The 20,022-nt window shown below is 37.3% G+C and overlaps 1 long non-coding RNA gene across 2 annotated transcripts in view; it reads right to left on the bottom strand.

Moving 5' to 3' along the window:
* Positions 1-20,022, bottom strand: part of LOC116638129 — a 306,058-nt gene that overhangs the window by 75,091 nt on the left and 210,945 nt on the right. For both annotated transcript variants that reach the window (XR_004300631.1, XR_004300632.1), the window contains exon 5: positions 17,579-17,682. This is a non-coding gene — a long non-coding RNA (uncharacterized LOC116638129). The remainder of the gene's footprint in view (positions 1-17,578; positions 17,683-20,022) is intronic.

The following is a 20,022-nucleotide window of genomic DNA, read 5'->3' as shown; positions in this document are numbered from 1 at the left end:
TGAGTATTTTATAGTTATCTCAAATTTTAGTGCAATGATCTCTTCTCCCTCGATTTTGCTTTAGGATTTAAATGTGTGTGGCATGACATTGATTGTATGAATTCCCTCTCAAAGATATTTATTAAGACAAATATATGCCTGGCATGCAGCAGTAAACATCTCCAGTGCAGAATTTAGGCTTTACTGTGCAAATGCCCAAGTTTCAAAATTTTCCCCATTTTTCCTTCAAGAGTCAAGCCAGTGGCATATGACATCAGGCACATTGTATGTGAGTACAAAGTAGATACATTAGAAGAGTTTGTTTTCACTGACACTGAAGCTAGGACTTATATTACTAAATAAATAAATAAATAAATAAATAAATAAATAAATAAATAAAACCAGGGGCGCCTGGGTGGCTCAGTCGTTAAGCGTCTGCCTTCGGCTCAGGTCATGATCTCAGAGTCCTGGGATCGAGCCTGCATCAGGCTTCCAGACTCAGTGGGGAGTCTGCTACTCTCTTTCCTTCTGCCCCTCCCCTCCCTCTCTCTCAAATATAAAAAATCTTAAAAAAAAAAAAAAAAAGAAACCAAGTGACCACCACAATAAAACATTTGCATTCTATTTGAAGTGATAAATGAATGTAAAATAATCTTGAAAAAGAAGGCTAATATTACCTCTTAAGGTGACTTCCCCAGCAAAAGCCTTCCTAAAGAGTAGCAATCGTGCTTTCCCTGAGCCAGAAGACTGAGCACAATGGAAACCATTACCCACATCCAGTTGGTTCCATTTTTCTGGAAGCTGCAGCTGGGTCACTAAACCAGGAGTTTACTCTTTGTTTTTTTATTTTGTTTTGTTTTGTTTAAGATTTATTATTTATTTATTTGAGGAAGAGAGAGAGATTGAGAGCAAGAGCTGGGGTAGGGGCAGAGGGAGAGGTAGAGAGAGAGAATCTCAAGCAGACTTCCCACTGAGCACAGAGCCCAATGTGGAGCTTCATCTCAGGACCCTGATATCATGACCTGAAATCAAGAGTCAGATACTTAAGAGACTGAGCCACTCAGGTACCCCAGGAGTTTACTCTTTGATACAAAGTAAATTGTTACTTGTATTGAAATACCAGGGCTAGGACCTAGTGGAAACAAAGTTTCTTCTATTTCTTTTTAGTCTCTTTAGCTAATAATATTCTCTTAAATTAAATAATCAATGTTCATTTCTTATTTTATTTACCAATGAATGAAAATGGCCATGCACTTCTTACAGATTTGCAAATGTTTATATTTTAGAGACTGTAGCTTTTGCGATAAAGAAAATATTCATTTCTTCAAGAATCTTGGCAAAATCCTACTATGACATTTAATTTGGAGACCTGACTGTTGGTGAAAGGGCAGTCATGAGGGAAAACCCTATTGTTTGTTTGGTTTTGGTTTTGGTTTTGAGCCTTTAATGATAAAAATATATAATATTGAGCTCAAGAACACTGTGTGTTTTGTGTATCACTGGGTCAAGGGTTGGGGATACACATGACCAAAGTAGCAAATGGCATATAGGTAAATATACATATGGTCACAGAACAAAATCTGGTGTCTGGCACTCAAGTTGAGTCTCCATTTCTCATCACTCAGCAGCATGCTGGGGCATTGCAGGGTACCCTCCAACATAGGCACCTTCAGCAGCCCATGGTTCATCTTCCTTAGAAATTTCCCATCACTCTAATTCTCCTGAATGGCCCTTTGGTCACCTCAAGCACATGCAAGGTATCAGTAGCTTGCAGAAGTGCCACCCACTCCAACTTGGAGATCACACACACCATGAAGTCCAGGTTGAACTCCACAGGGGTGATGGGGACACCGATAGCCCAGAGGTACAGGTGGAAACCATGCCAAATCATGAGAGCTCAGCATGTTATTTTACTTTGGTTTTTCGTTTGTTTCATTTTGTTCTGTTTGCTTTACTTACTTTTTTTTTGAAGTGTTTAATGATCCTTTATGTTTTTATTGAACTTTATTTTTTAAGTTTTCATTTTAATTCTAGTTAGTTAACATACAGGATTGTATTAGTTTCAGGTATACAATGTAGTGATTCCACAATTCCATACATTACCCGATGCTCATTATGACAAGTGCACTCCTTAATCCCCATCACTTACTTAACCCATCCCCCCACCCGCCTCCCCGATGGTAACCATCAATTTGATCTCTGTAGTTAAGAGTCTGTTTATTGGTTTGTCTCTCTCTTATTTTTTTCTTTTTGTTCCTTTGTTTTATTTCTTAAGTTCCACATACCAGTGAAATCATATGGTATTTGTCTTTCTCTGACTTATTTCACTTACCATTATACTCTCTAGCTCCATCCATGTCATTGCAAATGGCAAGATTTCATTCTGTGTGTTCCCGGCACTCCAAATCACTGTTTCCACACTGTATGTCCCCAGGTCATTTGCCTTGTCTTCTCTCCAAGAGCAGCCCCAGTGCCCCTGGGGTCTAACCGAGCCAAGTCCATTGACCTCTGAACTCCAGGCTTTAAGCCCCGCGTGTTGCAAGAACTCACAAAATTCAGCCCCTCTCAGGTTCCAAGCCAATTGCTATAGGGATTTATCTCCCCCATGCACTCTCCTGTGTGCTAGTCTGTCCCTCACGCTTCTCCATGACTGTGGCTCCCTCCCCACTATAGCAGCCATGATCTGTTTCTCTCCCAAACCATGTCTCCACACTTCCTACCTTCTTTGATGTGGCCTCTTCTCTAACTTTGTTGTGGGGTTTCCTCTGCCAGTCTTCAGATTGATTTCTGGGGTATTTAGGATGATATGATATTTATATAGTTGTATTCATGGGGTAAGGTGAGCCTAGGGTCCTCCTACTTTGCTTCCATCTTTCTCGGCCATCTTTTTCAAAATTTCTAATTATCCTTTAAAGAAGTGTCTGGAAGAAGGATAACTGATTTCGATCAGCTAAATTTAGCCTGTCATGAAATGATGTGGTCACTGATGTGGTGGGCAACTGATCCATGGGAAAGGGTAACTACACTCTTTCTCTTCCTCAAAAATGGCAGGTATACCTGGCATGAAGGACTGGACAAAGAAAAGGTCCTCTGCATATGCTGGCACTCAGGGGAGCAGATACAAAATGCACTATATACTATATTGTTGTTAGTATAAAAACTATATTACATAATACATATGATATTCTATATGTTATACTTTATATACTATATATTTATGATCAGTATATTTACATAGCTCTAGCTAGAGAGACAGAGCTTATACTAAGGGCTCTCTAATGTGTATTTCTACCCCTGAGCCTTAGATACATTCCTCCTAGATGTTTCCAACTGAATGTAGCCACCAAAGAACCATTTGTTTCCATTTAAATAACAACCTTCCCCCTCTTAGTAAATGGATTTGCAATCTATCTAGCAATTCAGACTAAAACCTAGAGTTCATACTTGATTCTTCTCCTTTCATCTCAGCTCCAATCCATCTATATACTCCATCAGCTCTACCTCTAAAATGTACATCCTGAGTCTGACCACAGTAGTCCATCCTTATTGCGGGGGATACATTATAAGACCCTTGGTGGATGCCTGAAACTGCGAATAGTACTGGACCCTATATATACCATGTTTTTTCCTATACATACATACCTATGATAAAATTTAATTTTTAAGTTAAGTGTAGTCAGAGTTTATTAACAATAGCTAATAAGAAAATAGAACAATTATAACAATATAAAGGTTATGTGAGTGTGGTCTCTCTCTTTCTCTTAAAATATCTAATATTCACCCTTCTTCTTCTTCTTGTGATAATGTGAGATGATAAAATGCCTACGGGATGAGATAAAGTGAGGTGAATGGCACAGGCACGTGACCTAGTGTTAGGCTACTACTGACCTTCTGATGATATAACAGAATGAGGACCATGGTTGACTGGGAGTAATTGAAACCACAGAAAGTGGAACTGTGGCTAAGAGGGGACCACGGTACTTACGTCCATCTGCACAGTTTAAGTTTGGACCAGTCTGCCATTATCGCTCACCTCCAGTAAGGAAACACCTTCCTGTACAGTTTCTCTGCTTCCTCTTTGCCCTGCTACACCTACCTTATACTCAGAAACTAATGTAAAGCAGATAATGATGCTGCTTTGCTTCAGCACTCGAATGGCTTCCTTTAGCCACAGGAATCAACACCAACCTGTTTTCAGCGGTCTCCGAAGCCCTGCATTGTCTGCCCCTGCCTCTCCCTGGTTGCTTCTCCCTCCACTTTGCTTTTTTCAATATGGCCACCCATACTGGCTTTTTATACTTAAACAGGCGAAGTCTAAACACGTGATGTTTCTCATACCGAGAATACTCATCTCCCAAATCATTGCATGGATGCCTCCTTTTCATTGTTCAGTTCTCATTTCAAAGGGGACCTCCTCAGAGAATGCCTACCAGTCCCTCTTTCCACATTATTTTATTTGCAGTATTCATCAGTAGTTGAGTTCATCTTATATATTACCTTATTTAGTTCTTGTCTTTTCCCTCTTTGGGGACAAGGATATTGATTTTCATCATCAGTGTATCTCCAGCTATAGAAACATCCTTCACATAGCAAGACTCCAATAAATATTTGTTTACTGACTATTTGCAATTTTTAAGGATCTGCCAGTATTTTCTATAGTATAAATATTTAAACAGATGCCTCTGACATGAATAAATCTTTGACTAATTTTATATATAAACTTAGAAAATTATTCAATTGTTTAACAACTTGCCACTTAAACTGTACATAACTGGAATGGTACTGAGGTCTGTAGGACTTTGGTTCTCCTACTGGCTTTCATTTGCTGTCAATCTGACATTGAAAAAATCTGTAGTATTATATATGTTTACATGTTCTCTCAAGTCTTAATCATTAAGTTTTGGAACTTTCTGGGACCTTGAAGTTCACAAAAGTAGAAAGGCACAATCTATTACTGGTAGGCATTAAGTCTAGGTCTTCTACAGTAGGTCTACTGATATTTTTATAAATAATGTTACCTCTACTCACATACCTTATTTTTCTGTACCTCAATGAAAATAAAAAAAAATGTTACTTTGCGATATAATACCTGAAACAGGAAATGTATTGATAAAGCATCTAAATTAAATTTAGTTTCAGGGCACCTGGGTGGCTCAGTTGGTTAAGCCACTGCCTTCGGCTCAGGTCATGATCCTGGAGTCCTGGGATCGAGTCCCACATCGGGCTCCCTGTTCAGCAGGGAGTCTGCTTCTCCCTCTGACCCTCCCCCTCTCATGCTCTCTCTCTCTCATTCTCTCTCTCAAATAAATAAAATCTTTAAAAAAAAAATTTAGTTTCAGCAGAAAACATAGCAAGCATATCCTGGAATTTTCTGAGGGTAATAGTAGATGCTATTATTCTAATATCACATTCCTTCCCGTTAATAAAAATTGAACACTGACACTGAAAAAAATGTTGTGCACAATCAAAACTACTAATATACATCATTTGAAAACATCAGCATGCAAGCTGTATCAAAATAAAGACATTTATTTTTTTTTTAAGATTTATTTATTTATTTGAGAGAGAGAGAGAGAGAGAAATAGAGCACAAGAGGGAGGGGCAGAGGGAGAGAGAATCTGAAGCAATGTGGGGCTTGATCTCAGGACCCTGACATCACGACCTGAGCTGAAACCGAGAGTCAGACGCTCAACTAATTGTGCTACCCAGGCGCCCCAAAATAAAGACATTTTAAAATTTAGTAGTATGTTAGTGGCTGGATTTTTTTGTTTATTGACAGCAGAAAACGTAAGAGTATCATTCTACACTCAAATAAGATGTTTAACACATTTTCCCCTCAAAATTCCAAAATGATCTTCCCATGTTTCTAAACTACATTAACATTCAAATTATCATTTCAATAGATCTGTCTCTATACTGTGACTATTAACAGTACTGAACAATGAGCAGAGAATGAAGGCTCTGCATCCAAATGTTAGTATTAGAATTTCTAGAAACGTCGAATGTAGGCCATTAGAATGGAAAAACAAGTGTAGCCCCATCCACTCAAATTAGAGCACCCATCCCTGCGCTTTGCTTACAGAACTGCAGATTAGAAGATGTAGAATGTGCCTTTCTTTGATTAATGGCATGGCATAAACATAAATTCATGTGATCCCATTTTGTAGTAGTGATTCCTAACATAATTTTCAGAGATTTGAAAAGTCTTTTAACACAGAAAGAGATTTCTAGATGTTGCATTTCTATTATGATGTTCAAAATAGTCAAACATTCACTACTTATTTAGATGATGGAATTCTTCCTTAAAAAAACAAAACCTGGGGTGCCTGGGTGGCTCATTGGGTTAAGCACCTGCCTTCAGCTCAGGTCATGATCCCATGGTCCTGGGATCGAGCCCCACATCGGATTTCCTGCTCAGCGGGGAGCCTGCTTCTTCCTCTCTCTCTGCCTCTGCCCTACCCCCACCTGGGGCTCTGTGCTCTCTCTCTCACTCACTCTCTCTCTCAAATAAATAAATAAAATCTTTAAAAAAATAAAAGAAATTCCCTTTAAAAAAAAAACCCAAAATAAAAACTCATGCTAGTATAGCAACTGCTGAGCTTCTGTGACTTCTACTAATTTCACTAAGTTCTAAAGATTGAATCCAATTGTCTATAAAAACCCCAGGGTTCTTGTCAGAATGATGTGCTTCTATTTCTTCCAAATTACTTCTAAGAGTCCATTTCCAGGACTACTATTCCGATTTAAGTCACAACATCTATTCTGTGAGAGAGGACAGGAGTAGTAAGTGGGAAAGTCTATGTGAATTTGCACCATTGGACAAAGGAAATGTATGTTCCTACGTGACATGAAATAGCCCTGGGATGAAACATGGGAGAGTCACCACTGATCCTGAAGGCCATGATAGAGAAGCAATAAGAGATGTTCCAGCCACATCAGTTCATTTTGATTTCTCTGCTTAAATAGAGCATCTAGCAATTTTTACTCATGAAAAGAAACTATCATGTAATAAACAGAATAATTTTTTCAAATCATTATTCTAGCATCTTTATTTTTCTCTTTGTTATTACAGTTTAAGTCATTATCAGTATTGGTGAATAAGTCTAGAGAGCTAATGTATTGCACAATGATTATAGTTAATCATACTGTATTAGATACTAGAAATTTGCTAAGAGTAAATTTCAGATGCGCTCATAAAACATAGTAATCATGTGAAATGATATGGTAATTAGCTTGACTGTAGTAATCATTTCATATACATACAGCAAATCGTGATATTGTATACCTTAAATACATATACTTAGGTAATTAAAAAATAAAATTAGGGGTGGATGGGTGGCTCAGTTGGTTAAGCATCTGACTCTTGATTTCAGCTCAGGTCATGATCTCAGGGTCCTGGGATAGAGCCCCGAGTTGGGCTCTACCCTCAGCGGAGAGTCTGCTGGGGGGTGGGGGTGGTTCTCTCCCTCTCCTCTGCCCCTCCCCCGCTCTCTCAAATAAGTAAGCAAGTAAATAAATAAATAAAGTTAAAAAGTACAGTGTCTGTATTGATTGTATTTATTAATCCAAACCTTACCATTTGCTTGTCTCTTTCAATGTATTATCGAATACATAGTAACTTAAATACTAATCAGATTTAACTCAGAGCATTTTTTTTTCCTTTTGGAAAAGTATACTAGACTTAATTCTGAAAACCCATTGGAGTCTTGCTTTGCCTTTGCTGACAGTGGGGTTCTTTTTTTTTACTTTTTAAGGAAAAATGGAACTGTCTATGTGGCATGGGAAGGGAGAACTCTGGTTCTAAACTTGACAATGAATAAACTACAAAAAGTTCATTTTATCTTCACAGTTCATCATCACATGGGAAAAAATTCTTCAAATATGAAAATGTTGCCATGAAAAAAAATATAAGTAAAACATTCAGCATGGAACTGTGAAGCAGCTTGGTGTACGATTCAGGCCAGAGATCTCAGATGAGAATAGCCTGTGTGTTTGACCATTCAGATTTAGACTTGGTAGTTCTGAATGAGGTTTAATAATTCAGTGAAAAAAATAACTCCCCTCAATGTAAACTGGTGCAGCCACTCTGGAAAACAGTATGGAGGTTCCTCAAAAAGTTAAAAATAGAACTACCCAACAATCCAGCAATTGCACTACTAGGGATTTACCCAAAGGATACAAAAAGACTGATTTGAAGGGATACATGCACCCCGATGTTTATAGCAGCATTATCAACAATAGGCAAGATATGGAAAGAGCCCAAGTGTCCATCAACTGATGAATGGATAAAGAAGAGGTCGTGTATATATATATATATATACAATGGAATATTACTCAGCCATCAAACGAATGAAATCTTGCCATTTGCAATGATGTGGTTGGAGTTAAAGAGTATAATGCTAAGCAAAATAAGTCAGCCAGAAAAAGACAAACACCATATGATTTCACTCATATGTGGAATTTAAGAAATGAAACAAATGAACATAAGGGGGGAAAACAGACAGGAAAACAAAGAAACAGACTCTCAACCATAGAGAACAAAGTGGTGGTTACCAAGGGAGAGGTGGGTGGAGGGATGGGTGAAATAGGTGATGGGGATTAAGGGCTGTACCTCTTTTGATGAGCACTGGGTGTTGTGTGGAAGTACTGGATCACTAAATTCTATACTGTATGTTAACTTACTGGAATTTAAATAAAAAGTTGGAAAGAAAAAAAAAAGCATAAAATTTTTTTTTAAAAATAAAGAGATCCCTATCTCTCTCTCACACACACACACACAAAACTCCCCTTTATCTTAAGATAAAAAAAATATGCTGCTTCTCAAACTTGATAATACATACAATGTTTTTTTTCTTTTTTCCTCTCTCTATAAGTAAAAGAATAGGTTCTACTTCTCAAACTTGATAATACATACAATGCTTTTTTTTTTCTTTTTTCTCTTTCTATAAGTAAATGAATAGGTTCTATTTTTTTTGTGTGGAAAAATTTCATCTTAACTACATGGAGGTTAACTGTATTTGAGAATGCTGAGACTTAGCTAGCAGACATATTTTAAAAAATTTTGATGAGTACTTAAGCCACAGACTATTCTATTTGTTGTTGCATTTCCAATTAATTTGTAAATAACAAAGAGCACCATAACAAGATAGGTGGGTGAAAATGAAATAAGATCCTCAATATTTCCAAGTTTGTCATCTTAGAGCATGACATGGATTCCTGAGGAAAAGGCCTGGTTATTTGTTTTTTCATTTTTTTATGTTAGTTTCAGAGGTAGAATTTAGCAATTCATCAGTTGCATATAACACTCAGTGCTCATTACATCCAGTGCCCTCCTTAATGCCCATCACCCAGTTACCCCATCCCCCCACCCACCACCCCTCCAGAAGTTTCATTCTTCTGCATGTGACCATCCAATTTTCCCAACACCATTTGTTGAAGAGACTGTCTTTTTTTCCGTTGGATATTCTTTCCTGCTTTGTCGAAGATTAGTAGACCATAGAGGTGAGGGTCCATTTCTGGGTTCTCTATTCTGTTCCATTGATCTATGTGTCTATTTTTGTGCTAGTACCATACTGTCTTGATGATTACAGCTATGTAATAGAGCTTGAAGTCCAGAATTGTGATGCTACCAGTTTTGATTTTCTTTTTCAACATTCCTTTGGCTATTCAGGGTCTTTTCTGGTTCCATACAAATTTCAGGATTGTTTGTTCCAGCTCTGTGAAAAATGCTGGTGGTATTTTGATAGGGATTGTATTGAATGTGTAGATTGCGTGGGCTAGTATAGACATTTACCAATATTTATTCTCCCAATCCATGAGCATGGAATGTTTTCCCATTTCTTTTTGTCTTCCTCAATTTCTTTCATAAGTGTTCTAGAGTTTTCATAGTACAGATCCTTTACTTCTTTGGTTAGGTTTATTCCTAGGTATCTTATGCTTTTTGGTACAATTGTAAATGGGATCTATTCCTTGATTTCTCTTTCTTCTGCCTCATTGTTAGTGTACAGAAATGCAACTGACTTCTTCGCATTGATTTTATATCCCATCACTTTGCTGAATTCCTGTACCAGTTCTAGCAATTTTTTTGGTGGAGTCTTTTGGGTTTTCTACATGGAGTATCAGGTCGTCTGTGAAGAGTGAAAATTTGATTTCTTCTTTGCTGATTTGGATGCCGTTTATTTCTTTTTGTTGTCTGATTGCTGAGGCTAGGACTTGCAATACTATCCTGAACAACAGTGGTAAGAGTGGGCATCCCTGTCGTGTTCCTGACTTTAGGTGAAAAGCTCTCAGTTTTTCCTCATTGAGGATGATATTTGCTGTGGGTTTTTCATAGATGGCTTTTATGATATTGAGGTATGTTCCTTCTATCCCTACACTGTGGAGAGTTTTAATGGAGAAAGGATGCTGTATTTTGTCAAATGCTTTTTCTGCATCTATTGAGAGGATCATATGGTTCTTGTCCTTTCTTTTATTAATGTGGTATATCACACTGATTGATTTGTGCATATTTAACCACCCTTACAGCACAGGAATAAATCCCACTTGGTCCTGGTGAATAATCCTTTTAACATACTATTGAATCCTATTAGCTAGTATCTTATAGTGAGAATTTTTGCATCCATTTTCATTAGGGATATTGGTTTGTAATTTTCATTTTTGGTGGGGTCTTTGTCTGGTTTTGGGATCAAGGTAATGCTAGTCTCACAGAATGAGTTTGGAAGTTTTCCTTCCCTTTCTATTTTTTTGAAACAGCTTTAGATGAATAAGTATTAATTCTTCTTTAAATGTTTGGTATAAAAATTCTGCTGAGAGGCCATCTGGCCCTGGACTCTTTGTTTGTTGGGAGATCTTTCATTACTGCTTTAAATTTCTTTGCTGATTATTGGTTTGTTCAGGTTTCCTGTTTCTTCCTGTTTCAGTTTTGGTAGTTTGTATGTTTGTAGGAATGCATCCATTTCTTTCACATTGCCTAATTTGTTGCCTTATAATTGCTTATAATTTGTCCTTATAATTGTTTGTATTTCTTTGGTTGTGATCTCTCCTCTTTTATTCATGATTTTATTTATTTGGGTCCTTTCTCTTTTCTTTTGGTAAGTCTGGCTAGGGGTTTATCGATCTTATTAATTCTTTAAAAGAACAAGCTCCTAGTTTCATTGATCTATTCTACTGTTCTTTTGGTTTCTATTTCATTGATTTCTGCTCTATCTTTATTATTTCTTTTCTCCTGCTGGGTTTAGGCTTTATTTGCTGTTCTTTCTCCAGCTCCTTTAGGTGTAGGGTTAGGTTGTGTATTTGAGACCTTTCTTATTTCTTAAGAAAGGCCTGTACAGCTATAGACTTCCCTCTTAGGACCGCCTTTGCTGCATCCCAATGTTTCTGAACAGTCGTGTTTTCATTTTCATTTGTTTCCATGTATTTTTAAACATTTTTCTTTAATTTCCTGGTTGACCCATTCATTCTTTAGTAGGAAGCTCTTTAACCTTTATATATTTGTTGTCCTTCAAAATTTTTTCTTGTAGTTGACTTCAAGTTTTAAAGCACTGTTGTCTAAATATATGCATGGAATAATCTCAATCTTTGGTACCTGTTGATACGTAATTTGTGACCCAGTATGTGATCTATTCTGGAGAATGTTCCATGTACACTCAAGAAGAATGTGTATTCTGCTGCTTTAGGACTCATGCTGTTCCTCCTGGGGGAGGGAAGGTGGTCTTGCCATGCTTCTGTCTTTTGCTGGGCCTCTGCCCAGAGAATGGTTGCACAATCATGCAGCGGTTTGCAGTTTATGGCAACACAGAGCAGAAAACTGGCGCCTAAACTCGCTGTTCAGCTGACTTCCCTGCTTCGATGCCTGGGAACTCTGCTGCACTCAGGAACCCCTGCTCTTCTTGTGACCCTGGGGATCCTGAGACCACACTGTCCCACTTGGGATTCCACCCCACTTTGCCATCTGAGCACCTTTAAGCCAGGGACATCTCCCACTGTAGCAGACTTCTAAAAGTTCCATTTTGCACTCCACTGCTGATAATACTTTGCAGTAGCCTCCTTAAGCAGGCTCCCTCACCTCATATATATATCCTCCAATATACAGCCCCTGATTCAAGTCTCTACACCTCCTACCTTCCAAAGAGTGGTCACTTTTCTATTTGTAGAATTGCAGCATTTCTTTTTCTCAGATCTCTGATTGATTTTGCAGGTGTTCAGAAACATTTGATAATTATCTAGCTGAACTCCAGGGACCAGATGAATTTAGTGTCCCCCTACTCCTCTGCCATCTTAACTCCTCCCAGGCTGATTATTTTAAAAGAAGTAACAAATTATACTAGTTTCTGTTCCATGTTGCAAATGGCCATTCTTCTCTTACACTAGTCTTGGCCTTGAAGGGATATCAAAGCTAGTACCCCTGGCTTAGGCTAACACAGCATGATTTAATGTTAAGACCTTGGCTCTGGGCTTGGACTTGGGCCTACATCCCAGCTCATATTTATTGTCTGTGTTCCGTTCTTTAAAACTCTTTTACATTTGTAAAATGGCAATACTAATACAGGCTGACTCAAATTTTTTGTGAGAGTGAATTAAAAAATGCATTAAAGGGCTTACCGTAATCCTTGACAGGGATAGGTACTCAAAAATATTAGCTACTATCATTGTCTGGCAGTTGCACATAATCATGTTAATTAGGATTTTAATTTCTCCTCTAGTTTCATAGCTATTATACCACACAACTCTTTCTACAGCACACAGTTACTTGTTTCTTCCATGATTAGTGAATTTGAGATGATTGGGTGATTTATTAAATTATTAAGCACAAAATAAGAGATTCATTATTATAGCTTCCCACCTTTCAAAAGCATTTATATAAATAGTCTAAGACAAACAGTAGTTTCTTTGTAAACATGCTAAAGGCTACAAAAGTAATAAATCCCAAACAAAACCCCTCAGGCCACTTCCTCCCATGTTTGATTATGTATCTAGTTCTTTCTTAGTTTTAACTGAAATTCTTGTTTTAATTTGACCTTTCTCCATCCCACTTCTTTTCTTCCTCTTTTTTATTTCTGTTTTTTCATGGACTTGGAAAATAAATACTTTGATGTTTAGGGAAAAAAAAGTGAAGTTAATTATCTTGAGTACTAATTGTATCACTTCGTAAAATGCTATTTGCTAAGTCAAATGATGTAAATTGTTTCTATCATTTCTTTATAAGGTTTTATTTCCATTGCTATCATTCATTCCTAAAGTTTTCCAGTTTCACTTCATCCTTTTATTTTTATTTTTTTATTTTATTTTTTTTTTCAAAGATTCATTCATTTATTTTAGAGATAGCATGCAAACAGAGTGGAGAGGGGCAGAGGGAGAGGGAGAGAGAAACTCAAGAGGACTCCCTGCTGAGCATGGAGCCTGATGCCAGGGATCCCAAGATCTGATCTCACAACCTGAGCTGAAACCAAGAGTCAAATGCTTAACTGACTGAGCCACCCAGGTGCTCCTTATTTTCATTTTATTTTATTTTTTTAATTATTCATTTATTTATTTGAGAGATGTGGGGAGAGGGGCAGAGGGATAAGGAAAGAGTCTTAAGCAGATGCTTCGCTGAGCATGGTGCCCGACATGGGGTTCGATCTCATAATTCTGAGATCACGACCTGAGCCAAAAACAAGAGTCCAACGATTAACCAACTGTGCCACCCAGTCACCCCTCACTTCATCCTTTTAAACAAATGTAGTCAAAATAGGACCCAGAGTTCTAATGGAATGAGAGTTTGAGCAATATGGCATGGAAGGAAAGACAAATTTTCAGACCCTTATGTATTCGAGTCTTCCTTACTTTACTTGGTTTTGACACTCATGGCCCTACTTGTTTTTCTTTTGATTCCTTTAGTAGATTCTGTCTTATTGGCATTGTTGCTTACTCTTTTAGAGTTTATTATTCTATCTCTGTAATGTGGGTGACTTATTTTGATCTTCTAATAGTGAATTCACTTAATTTTACCGTTTCCTCAGACTTGATTGTTTTGGTCTTGATTCCCCCTCACACAGTATCATCAAGGATTTTGGATTAAGAAATGTCTGAAGAGAGTTGACTCCTAAGATATATCTAACTAGGTAACAGCTATTATGTATTGAGTGTTGATTTTGTGCCAGACACTTTGTAGTAATGATCTCATTTAATCCACATAAGAAAGAAGTGGATATTATCCCCATAATTCAAATGAGGGAAATAAGGCCAAGGATTACATGTGTAGTGAGCAAAAAAGTGGCCTTGGAGATCATGTCTTTTTTTTTTTTTTTTTTTTTTGACACAAACCATTTTTCTAAATACCAAGGAACATTTCTGCCCTCTCATCCTCCTTTTGCTCCTTTCCCTTACTACCTTTCTCCTCTTTTATTCTCTTTCCACCTCCAGACCCCTGTATGTTTCCTTTTACTTTTTCCTTATATTATTCAAGGGCTGGAAGAGTCAAAGATGAGTTGGGTCAGGACCTTAAACCCAAATAATTCCTAGACTAAAGCTTCATTTTATCACAGTACCATATACATATGTGACATTCACTAAATATTTTTAAATGAAACAATGAATAAAAGAAATCAATTTCTAATGTCACCAAGATGGTGGAGTAGGAGATCCCAGCCTCCATCTCCCCACAATGATCAACAATTAAATAGCAATCTATGAACAGAAACAGTTCTAGAAGAGCTGTGTAGTCCATTTAAGAACTTCAGCAACACAGGAAAACAAAAACTTGAGAGTAACTGCATAAGATGGAAAAGAAAAACAGGTTCACTTGCCTACATTATCTCATCCCTGAAACAAGCATTGTTCAATGCCAAAGGGAACTCTCCAGCTACAAAGAGTTGTTCTCAGCAGGAAAGGGAGAGCAGAGTGAACAATCAAGTTCTCCAACCTTTTAGAGCACCCCACAAAGGACCTGCTTCAATTTCACCCCACCCAGAGACCAACCAACCTCAGATGTATAGAATCTTGGGAATAAGAAAGAAAAACAGGGGCTACTGGTATCAGCCACACAGTGGGAGCTACCTCTGTTCCCAGTGACCTGCTCTGCAAACAATCCCAGCAGCTTTCACCAGGGAAGAAACCCATTTCCCTGCAGATTTCACTAGTCTTTGCCCTGCAGGTACTTGTCTTTGCTGTTGCCACCTGCCTCAGTCCCTTCTGCTACCCCACTCCCAGACCAGGACCCTTACTGGCAGCCAGCCCAGGCCTCTGCAGCTGTGCCACTGCTAGAAAGCAGCCTGATACAGTAGACACACTTGATATAATGGAAATACAAAGGATCATGAGAAGGTGGAACAATTACACACCAACAAAGTGGACAACCCAGAAGAAACGGATGAACTCCTGGAAACATACAACCCAAGACAGAAAGGTGAAGAAATAAAAAAATCTGAACAGACCAATAACAAGTAAGGAGATTGAATCAGTAATCAAAAACCACTCACCAAAAAAAAAGGCTGAGAAACAGACGACTTCACTGGTGAATTCTGTCAAACATTTAGGGAGAATTCTGCTCAAACTCTCCCAAAAATAGAAGAGGAAGGAAAACTCATAAACTCATTTCATGAGGCTGGCATTACCTCAGTACCAAAGCCAGATGAAGATCTTATAAGAAAATAAAACCACAGGCCACTATCCCTGATGAATATAGGTGCAAAAATTCTCAACAAAATACTAGCAAATTAAATTCAACAGCACATTGAAAGAATCAAACAAAATGGTCAAGTAGAATTTATCCCTAGAAACAAGCATGGTTCAACATATTTTCCCAGATTATATAAGATTTTATGGTTGTTGATTTTTATTTCTTCAAGTTGATAGACTACTTAACCTCTGAAAATCATTAGTAAATTTACTGTGGTAATTGTCCAAGTCACTGTTTATCTGGGGGTGCCTGTTTGGCTCAGTCAGTAGAGCATACAACTCTTGATCTCTCGGGGTCACGAGTTTAAGCCCCATGTTGGGCATAAAGCTTACTTTAAAAAAAAGTCACTGTTTATCTGAATAAATGTAACTATTTTCTAATTTGACATCACTTATGCAGTCGTAGAATCTTGTTTATAAGCAAACTATTATGACTTTATTTATTAATAAGGTAAGGAAGCCCAGATTGCACTGCTTATTTTATTTTTCATTTTCCCCATGGGAACTTCAACGCATCTAGCTTAAAACAAACTTTTTTTTTTTTTGCCTTATTTTGAGATGAACAAGAATATACACTTGGGGGACTTCTCAATATCATAAATTCAGAAATGTTTTGGGAAAAAATTGATCTTCTGAATAAATGCATCATATGTCTTGCAAAAATACTCAGAAAAATAAATGTGCCTTGTCCATTCTATAATCCAAGATTACTTGTATTGGTAAAGCTAAAAGTCAAAACGTGGGGATTCAAGATTAGACCCATCTTCAATTAGGTTTTAAAATATTCTATTGCTGATTTGTTCTTTCAGTGGTAATACACTAAGTGGAAGACATAAAATATAAATACATATGTACGAAGTTTCTTCCGACTTCAAACCACCTACTTCCATTCTACATGGCAATATTATCAACATAGTATTCTTCTTTCTTCTGGCAGATTTCCTCATTGCCTACCATTGTCAGACCTGGAATCTAAGGCTTGTCATCATTTATATTTAATACAGCATAGAATTACTGCAATATATTCTCTGTCTGTGATTCTATTGTTGATTTGGTTGCTTAGTGACTAGCCTTATATCATGCTTGAGCACATTTTATACCTTGGAAATTGTGGTGGATAACTTGACTGGAATAAGGCAACAGACTATACTGTCTCCTTCAATAAACCAAATGTCAAGGGAATACAAATATTATTTGTGAAGAATATGAGCTCAATGACTTGACACTATTCTATCAAGTACCCAGACTGATCACAAGTGGATCGGAATTAATAAAAGTAATTAAAGCAGCTACTGATAAGTATCTTGTCATCTTCTCTCTTGGAATATGGACATCTTTGCCTAGCAAGGATGGTTAACTTTTGCCTCTGTCACTGGGAACACCAGGGGTGGGGCAACTGACTTGTTCCATTCTGAATAGTCTTTGCGCAAACAGGGTGTGCTGGTCCCTAGAAGGACTTCCCCACCAATAGTCTACTTGGATCTTGTTCACTATTTAAGAACCAATGCATGTCCCTTCCCCACTTTATTTCTATCCCCAACCACATTGTTATCTAGTAGTCAACACCATGAAATTATTGGTATTTGGCAATTTTTACATAAGTAATGGAAATTTTATATGGTTCAGTCTAATATATTTGTAATATATTGGTATTCCAGATAATGTTCCAGATGGATTCAAGAGATTTGAGATTATTTTGGAAAACTCTTAAACATAACAACAAGAACAAAATAAAATTCTGATAACAAGCGTGTGTGTGTGTGTGTGTGTGTGTGTGTAGTTCTCACAGCATATGGAATAATGTAGAAATGTGGGAAGGGGAAGAACACGACCAGCTGTTTTCTAACACACCCACAGTGATGTATTTTACAATTTTAATACTATTTTCACATATAAAATTTCCACGAGTTCATTCAAAATAGGAGCCTTTGTGGTTACTTACTTTGCATTTTCCATGAGGCCTTGGTGATGGCTTCGTTCAAATAGCAGTACAGCATTTTGCCTTTTTCATGCCTGTTACAAGATCATTGAAGTCAGCTATGGAAGCTGGAAAACATAAATCATATTTCTGGTTATTCTACAACCATATAAAACCTTGCAATTTCTTTCACAAGAGAACCTAACACCCAGTATGAGTGTCATCTTGTGGAGTGATTCAAATTGTTTGTATTAGAATTGGCCACTTTAATCACCGTTGTCTTTATGTAGGCTGTTGATGTTTTTGTGTGTCCATGGGGAGTTCGGGAATAGGGAATTAATACTATCAAAGGGTTGGGGGAGAAGAAATACTGTGATGTGAATTCTTAAATCTCTGTATATGGAGTTTTTCTGTTTGGTCACTGATCCACAGTCATTTGTAGATTCATTACTTCTCAACTTTAATCATCTTCTTTGAGAGTTGTCACTCTCTTCTTTTTATAAAACTAGGAAAATATGTAGAAGCGAGGATTCTTAGAGCTTCAAGCGACCTACCAGAACAATTGCTTGGCCAATTTTGAGAGTACATAAAGTACATTTTGAGGCAGGATTTTTTTCTAGAGATCACCCTACTGAGTAGGTTAATAGTAAGAATTAGAGTTACCACAGCCAAATGCATAAATGTCCTACTATTCAGCGTCCATGTGTCTTATAGGACACTAGTAAAAGCAGCAGTAATAAAATAGCAGTTATACTTTATTGAATCATCACTCTGTAGTTTATGTGTATTACTGATGTTCACTACAAGAGAAATGTTATTATCATGCCCATTTTATAGAAGAGAAACTTGAGAACCAGAGTAGTTAGGAAACTCGTCCAATGTCACCATAGTAAATGGTAGAGCCAGGATTGATATCTAGGTCTGTTTCACTCCAATGTCTAAGCTTTTAATTACCATATTATGCTGACTGTTCTGATGATCTATTGCTGTCTAATAAACTATCCAAAAACTGAGTGCCTGAAATAACAACAATAATTTATTTTGCTCATAAGCCCGCAATTTGGTCTGATCTCAATGAAGATAGTTCATTTCTGTGACATCAAGTAGAGAGCACATCTGGGGCTGAGAGATCCATTTTTCTTTTTTTTAAGATTTGAATCTGAGGATTTAATACGAATGGGGGAATAAGATTTTTAAAAAAAACCCAAAAAACAAAAAAACTAACAACAACAAAAAAACCCAGGTTACTGGGGAGGAGGCACCCACTTTCAAAATGGCTCACTCACATGACTGATAATAATAGTGCAAGCTGTTGTCTTCTCTTCATGTAGGCATCTCTACAAGTCACCTGAAGATTTCTCCTACAATCCTGGCTAAATTTTAAGAATGTCCCAAAAGAACCAAGGGGAAGCTGTGATAACTTTAATGGCTTAGCCTGATAAGACATATAGCTTTAGTTGTGCATCACAAATCTGCCCCTACTCATCAGAAGGGACGCAGATATTACCTCCTTATGGAAGGATTGTTAAAGTTACATGGTAAGAAGAGAGTGAGTTGAGTGATATCAAGCCATCCATTTTTTAAATTTTTTTTATTATAATGTTAATCACCATACATTACATCATTAGTTTTTGATGTAGTGTTCCATGATCCATTGTTTGTGTATAATCGGAGGGGGAGACGAATCAAGCCAACCATTTTTGAAGATACAGTCTACTAGACTTACCTATTTGCATGTTTGGAGAATCAACAACCCACTAATAATAAGTTTTTATTTAAATAAATTCTACTTTTGCATATTACCAAGCAATTTACATTATAGAAAATACAAGTATAGATTGAACAACAACAAAAAGAAACTAAGAAATGCTCCCAAATTTCACCCACCCAGACATACAGTGTTATACAAACTTGGGTATATTCTTTCAGTCCCTCTTCTGTATGTTTGGATATATGCCTGGAAGACACATGCATATACCAAATGATACACTCACACACACAAACACATGCACACACACATGCACACACACACAGACATTTAGTCATATTATTGATCCTTAATCATTCTTCCTATCAGCCATCAGACCTATACATATGAGATCTACTGATGTTCAGCCTTTTCCCCTACAGTTGAAAAGTGGTCATTATAGTCACTAAAGTTTCTAATACCTGATTCCCAGCAGGAAAATCTAATAGTCTTCATTTACTTATGATTAATATCCTTCTCATCTTCCTGCCTTCCTGCCTTTACTGTTAAATTCACAATCAGCACTCATGCTAATAGGAGGGCCTTTGGATATAGCTCATTACATGGGCCCTACAGACAAATATGGTATTTAATAAAGGATATGAAATCATAGTTCATTAATCAAATGACTTGCTGCAGAGCAAGCTAGTATTCTACAGTTAGACCACTTGAGACCAGAATGTTGGGTGGAAATTATAATCAGGCAGTAGCTACACTGTGG

Source organism: Phoca vitulina, unplaced genomic scaffold, assembly GCF_004348235.1.
Source record: "Phoca vitulina isolate PV1807 unplaced genomic scaffold, GSC_HSeal_1.0 scaffold16, whole genome shotgun sequence".
Classification (NCBI taxonomy): domain Eukaryota; kingdom Metazoa; phylum Chordata; class Mammalia; order Carnivora; family Phocidae; genus Phoca; species Phoca vitulina.
Note: the sequence above shows the minus strand (reverse complement) of the source record. Positions and strands in the feature narration are given on the sequence as shown.